The sequence below is a fragment of the Agelaius tricolor genome, unplaced genomic scaffold (assembly GCF_023055355.1).
Source record: "Agelaius tricolor isolate 1412-34295 unplaced genomic scaffold, bAgeTri1.0.p SCAF_4, whole genome shotgun sequence".
NCBI classification, from domain to species: Eukaryota; Metazoa; Chordata; class Aves; order Passeriformes; family Icteridae; genus Agelaius; species Agelaius tricolor.
Genome location: NW_027269264.1, coordinates 36166388 through 36173387, shown reverse-complemented (window position 1 = coordinate 36173387; position 7000 = coordinate 36166388).

Here is a 7000-nt window from a genome sequence, read left to right as displayed (position 1 = left end):
CTCAGCAACAGTGCACACAAGCACTCAGCAACACAACACAAAGCAACAGTTCAAGCAGAAGCATGCACTGTGAGTGAGCTCACTGATTGCAGGTTGTTTCAATAATCTTTACTAAAATCCTTTCTCCTTTTCTTTTCTAAATCCACTTACTGAAAGAAAGGTCACTTCAAAGGGAGACTCTTGCTCTGCCTGACATGATGGCATGCTGAGATAATTCAGAGGAGTTATGATAAATGTTCTGACTACTGCCATGAAGAAACAGGGAACTCACAGCAACGTAAGATTAAACATGTTTCCACAATTATCTGGGGAATCGTCTGGCTGACCATACCCCTTTCTTAATAGTTTTTACTGCCTGGAACAAATAGAGTACCAGAGAATTGTGTGAAATATAGCTAGAGTGCTCTAGACTCTCCAAAAGTCAAGGAAGCTCTGTTAGAGAAGGATTGTCACTTGTCAAGTAAGAAAGGATGTGTTTGTAGCCACCTGACCCACAGGTTCCACTTGGTCCACTTGGGAGAGAAGCAGTGCTGAACAATGCTTCTTGCAAGGGCTAATTTTCACTGCCAGAAAGGTAATGCTGCACCATTAGCTGGGTGGAGGGAGATATACTCAGCCAGGTAAGAACAAGTCTGGGTGGCAAAAGCCAAAAGGATTTTCAGTGAGAGGAAGCATGGCCTGCCAAGCCAGAATGCAAAGCAATCCTTGATCCCAGCTATCAGCTGTGCCAAAGAGCCTAGTACTCTGCAGCCCAGTCATGAAAACACTCAGCCTTGCCAAACAGCAAGTGGGAGCAGATGAAGCAAGCTGAGATGTACAAAAACATTATTTCAGAGCTGTAGGCAGGATCAGATTATGAAAGAAAAGGAAGCAAGAAGTAGTTCATCAGAGCACCTCCATTTTAATTCACTTGCTGATTTCGTCAAGATCTCCCCTGCAGCATTTCTACAGTTCATTTTGTGTATTTCCATTTCCATTGTTTCTCCAACAAGAACTAACCCCTCAGGCTCCCTTTCTTCCTCAACACTATGAGAAGACACCTCATTTGGTACCCAGCAACTCCACAAACCCCCTCCCTTAAGCAAGCCAGCCAGCCACCCTCCATCATACCAACCCGTGAGATCTCACAGAGTGAATTAGCTGTGAGCAGGCATGTTGATGAGTTCCCTTGGGGCTAGAGCCAAACCCATACCTCAAGACAGCCTGGCCATATGTGCCAGAAGCCAATCAAACCATTTCACAGCTTAATTTCCTAGCTAAGTTCACTGTTGCTGGATCCCTGAAAGTGTTCACAGCCAGGTTGGATGGGGTGACCTGGTCTAGTGAAAGGTGTCCCAGCCCATGAGTTGGAACAAGATGACCTTTAAAGTCTCTTCCAATCCAAACCAATCTATGATCATCCGTGTGTTTTCCTACCAGACTGCTCTCCCAAGTATTATCTACAGGTCATTTCAGTGGCTTTGCTTTCATCTCCTGCTAAGATATTTTCACTTAGTGGCCAGCCTTTGCTACTGGTGGAGCAACAGAGGTCCTAGAGACATTCAGTTCCCAGAGTTTTGTGAAAATATGCACCCAGGTGGAGGACAGAGATCTAGACTGGGGTCCCTCTGGGAAAGTCTTCACAATGAGTTTGACCCAACTACCAGACAAAAGAGAATCCACACATAGTAAGACCATCCTAAATGCCTCAGTAATAGCTAAAGTTTCATTCAGGGTTAATTGATTCAGTGGTTAGAATGTCATTCCAGATAACCTGCTTGTTATTACTTGCTATGGTTTTGGTGATAAAAATGTTTCTTTGTTCACAGTGCCTTCTTTAATTCCTCTTTCTTCCTCTTCTCACATTACCTGCTATCATAATGAGGTTTTAAATTTAAAATAAAATAAAAAACCCTATGTTCCAATATAAGCAAAGATGCTCAGCCTATGTCCTGGTTCTCCAGAGATGAAGTCCTATTATAAACCTTGTCAAAACAAGACCTGATGAATACCAGTATGGATGTTAACAGTATGGAAAAAAAACCACGATATATCCCAGGACAATGTAGAACACCTGCCTGTTCAAGCAGTACACATATATTCACACAAGAGCTCAGCAATGGTCAGATACCTTCCACTCTCCATTCTGATAAAGTAGTCCAGCTGTCCTCCCGGGGGCCTGCAGAATAGATAAATGCGCAATGTGAATTCTGCTTTCGATTTATGGCTTCATTTTAAAATAACTGGAAATAAAACATGAAGAGGAATATCACCCACAGAGAATAGTCTGAACTCCGCTTTCTATCACTTTTCTACAGCTTCCATTTATCTATGTCAGAATGGATAGCTTTCTGACCAGGCTTGTTCACGAGGCAGGGCTTGCACACCATCCACATCATGTCCAGCCCATACATCTGTAGTCCTCCATGGCCAGGAACTGGAGGTCCAAGCAGTTACTTGTGGGCCACATGTGGCTAACACCAGAACAAAGCCACATACAGTGAGGCACAGTCAACCAGTATTTGTCCAAATGAAGGGGCATTAAAGCATATTTTATTATATTTTTTTGTAACACATGACCAAGGCCTTCTTTTTTTAAGCCCCTGGTAGTTTCTGAGGGAAGGCAAGAGGGTGGTGAAGCATGTCACAGGTTTCAGATTATCTACTGCCATGAAGTCACCACATCTCCATCTACTCTCCTGCCTGCATTGCTAGCTCTCTTCAATTTTATACAATTTTTAGAAAACATAAGTGAGCTGGCATAAAATAACCATTAATATCATTGCATCATCATGGAAACTCAGGAAGACAACACTTTATTGCTAATGTTCACATGATTGTGAACCCATAATTGATGCTTTCAGTCATGCTGGGAAAAGGGAAAATTTGAGGCAAAATGCTATTAAAGGACATTTATGTTGTTCACCTTTTCAGCAACACATTTATGTTGTTCACCTTTTCTTATCACTCAGGTCTGGCAGTGGGAAGACAATATAAGATCAGAGCTAACTGAAGCTTCTAAATTTAGACAGAAAGTTAGCACCATGTAGTTGTCTGTACTCACAGTAGCCACACTCCATGGGTTTCCTAAAGCAGAATGCACTCCATCAGCAAACAGAACATCTGCTAATTCACATCCTTAGAAAGGAAAGCAGTGAATCATTTCTAATGATTCAGTTGGTCAACTCATAGTATCTAATTAATTCTGATTGGAAAGTTGCAAAAAAATATCTAAGACAATTTCAAATATTTATTTCAGATTTATTATTAAATAAACTCATATGAATGAGGAATTGATCTTGAAAAATCACTGGCCTATGACTGCGGTCCAGTCAACAAGTGACATCCCTATGAAACCACATCACTTTCCTGGCCCTTGCTGTATGGGTTCCTTTTACTAAACATTTATCAAACCACACACATGACCTTGGTAGATGCTCAGCTCTCCACATGCACCACCACTATCAAAGGGACAAACCCTGAAGGGGAGAACACAGAAGGCAGAACTGATCTCTGGGGGCTCTTGATTTTTGTGGGGACAATCCAGGCCAGACTGAAGACTAGGTCTCAGCAGGGCTACAGACCAGAGCACAGAGCTAGAAGGAAGAGGCTGACTGCCTTTTAACACAGCAGTGCTGGAACCAGCCAGATCCCCACCAGAGGCTTTGTCTGTGCCAAGCAGAGCCTGAGCCACACCAGGAAGATGGTGTCAGGCTGCAGCAAGCACAGGGAGAAGAAGGAAAACTACTGCCACAGTAGTAAGTTGTGTTAACAAGTCCAAGTAAAAAAGTCTGCTTGTATCTAAATTCAAGCATTCTGATGATGCAAAATTAAACATTTTGCTTCTTCCTACTGACAGGGAGCAGCAAACATGATAGACTATAGCCTAACATACATTTTAGCATGTTTTATGTAAATTTGAACAGGGACCATCCTCCGTGAATGGTTTGATAAAGAACACAACCCTCAATCTAGCACAGAAACCCTCAAGTTTTATTTTCTGCTATATTGACCTCAGCTACAAATTTCCCAGCAAAAATAAAATAGGTGGTTTAAGTCACATTACAAGAAATCACAAAAGTCTCTAAAGTGATGCTGATTTTCAGGCACTTCTGATTTTCTATCAGCCACTTTTTCCCTTTTCATGCCAGCTACATAGTTAATGTTGGAGCTTTATTACAGAAAAATGACATTTTAAAATCACAATTAGGTTTTCTTGCTACATCATTTTCTCTGCATTGCTACACCAAAGGATTTTTTTTTACTTTCTCTTCTATTTCTCTTCTATCACTGCAATTTCACTAGTTTGCATAGTGATACATATATACAATAGCAGCAGCACAAGAAGAGATGGAGATTCACAGCAATCCAAGTCACAATGTTATTTCAGAGATAGTTGCTCTCCTTTCCTCACTTCCTCAGACACCAACTATCTGAAATTTCTTGCAAAATTATGTGTGTCGCTTTAGCATGATGACAGGAACAATGGATATATGTGCATTTCCCAATAATGCCACTCTCTACTTAGATGTTCTCTGCTAGCTGAAAAATGAAGGACCACAGCTTGCATTAGAATCAAAAGGAGGAAGAGCAGAAGTCAAGTCTTAGCAAAGTCACTGTTCTCCTAAGCCGAGTCAAAAAGATATTTTCTGCCATTCCAATTACTCAGTTAATCCCAGTGAGTTTTTCCTGGAACAGATATCTGTGTCACCATTACTCAATAAACACAAGGTTATTAAGATATTTCCTAAACAAATCTCTTCATAAAAGCACAACTTGAAATAAATGCCCATTGGATGCACTGCTCTACCAGAGCTCCCTCACCAGGACATTTGCCACTATCCTGAGTGTGCCTCTCCATAGACTTAAGTCCAGAGCAATCTCTAGATAACTGTTCCTGCATTTGGTGGCAAATGAAGACATCATTTCTTTCAATGCAGAGCGAAAATGCTTGATGTTTCTTTACAGAACAAAAGTGTAAACTTGAAATGACTGCAGTTCTTCATTGAGCACAACTTTTGCTTTCACAGGGAGGAAAATTTTTTTTCCCCTAATCTACAATAGTTAATTGTAATCCTGAAATAACAAAAAGAAGTACATAGCTTAAAAGAGGACCTTTTTTGCTTCCTTGGATTTTTGCTCCAAGATCTCATTTAGTGGACAAAATGCAAAAATTTATCCTCCCAAATTTCTCTGAGCCTTTTCCTTCCAAATTTCCCCTAGTCTCACTAGGTTGCAGTAACAATCAGGTTTATCATTTCACAGGGACATTTGTTACACCTGTGTTCTCGTTCTTACCACATCACATTCTCACTGCGGAGAAACACAGACCCCTTAGGACCACTTCAACTACTCTTTCCCACAGATTTCTAACCTTTTTGATACTCTGATTTCACAATTTAAGTCTTCAGGAGTACACAACATTCAAGCAAACAGAAACCATAGCTTAATACACATTTAGAACTAAATGAAACAACAGATCTTTTGTGATACATACAGATACATTATGTCCTGATTTTCTGACCTTTTCTGCATGTTTTGCATGGTTTAAATAAAGTCCTTTCAAATTCTATCCAAGAACCCCATACTCTGCACATCTTCCTTTTCAGTCATGAAGTCTGTGGGTTTAGGTCTATTCGTTCTGGGACTTCAGCTTCTCTCTCCTTCAGCTGTTCCTGTAGACACCAACTTTGCTCTCACTAGTAGTCATTATTTTCACCATTCCCTTGAACAACCTGAACCAGTTTCACTATGTGGTTTTTCATACTGCAATTTTCTTTTTTAGGTACCTGACCCCATCTTTGCAGCAGGATAGTAACCATCTGTGTGTGCAGTGGGGCTCCACTAGAATGTATGAATTTGCGCATCTGATAAGCCCTGGCAGGACCTAGTAACATGTATTTTCAAAACTAGTGAAGTTATTATGTGTTTTCACATATAATAGAGTTCACATGCTGACGCCAAGACACCTCTTGGCCAAATCAAGTACAATTGCACCAAGCCAGGAGTGGATTTCTAGTATGTCAAGATTACACCCTGGTCTAAGTTCATGTCCTATGTATGTTTTATGTAGATACAGGTGGCAGGACACATGTCCTTCCAGGAGTTTCCTTTGAGCCAGGGGTCCTGCTGGAGTGCAGACCCTCGGCAGGGATGCCATGCAACCCCCCAGCCCCCAAGAGGATGCCACTTGGCACAGGTGCTTGAGACCTATGCTCGGGAGGCACTCAGCGGGGACCAGCTAAGTGAACTGGCAGGCTGGCAACTGTAACACCACCTGTCTGAGTAGGAGAGCCACTGATGGGCAGCAGCCTGCCTCAGTGTATGCCACATACACCCACCCTGAAAAAGCATTGTGGATGCGTGTCTGCATCCTCCGGGCTTTGCAATGCTGTCATTTAAGTCGTACCTTTCTTTTTGTGTTTCCCCGTTTTGGTCCCAGAAAGCGCTCCCCTATGCCTTACTAGCCTTTTTTTCTCCCCTTCTCCCCATGTTTCTGACCCAGAGGGTGATTCACCCACAGGGTGAACCCTGTGCCCGGTTCCACAGCCCCTGCTCTCCGTGCGCGGCTCCCGGGCTGTCCAGCACCGCCGCCTCTCGTCCGCGGCCTCTCCGGCGCGGGGCTTGCCAACACCTCCATCTCCCGGACACAGCGCACTCTGCACCGAGCTACACGCCTTTTCACCCCTCCCCTGCTTACAAACCTTGTCGACATGGTGTGGTGGATCCATGGGCTTCAGGGTTTCCAAGTTGTTAAATGAGGGGTTTTTTGACAGGAGACAAGACCTGTGGATTAAACTTTGAAGGGGTCCGCACAAGACAGCTGGAAAAGAGAGACGGCATTTTAATAGTTTTATGCTTGCCATGCTGAGGTCTTCACCTGTACTGGGAATAATTTGAAAATCTGTAAATAAATTTTTAAAACCTTTGATTTTTGACCAGTGAATTCTGAAAATTTCATTTGCCAGCAGTCATACCCCCCTGTTCTCCTATATCTCCATCCTTTCCTACTTAAAATCTA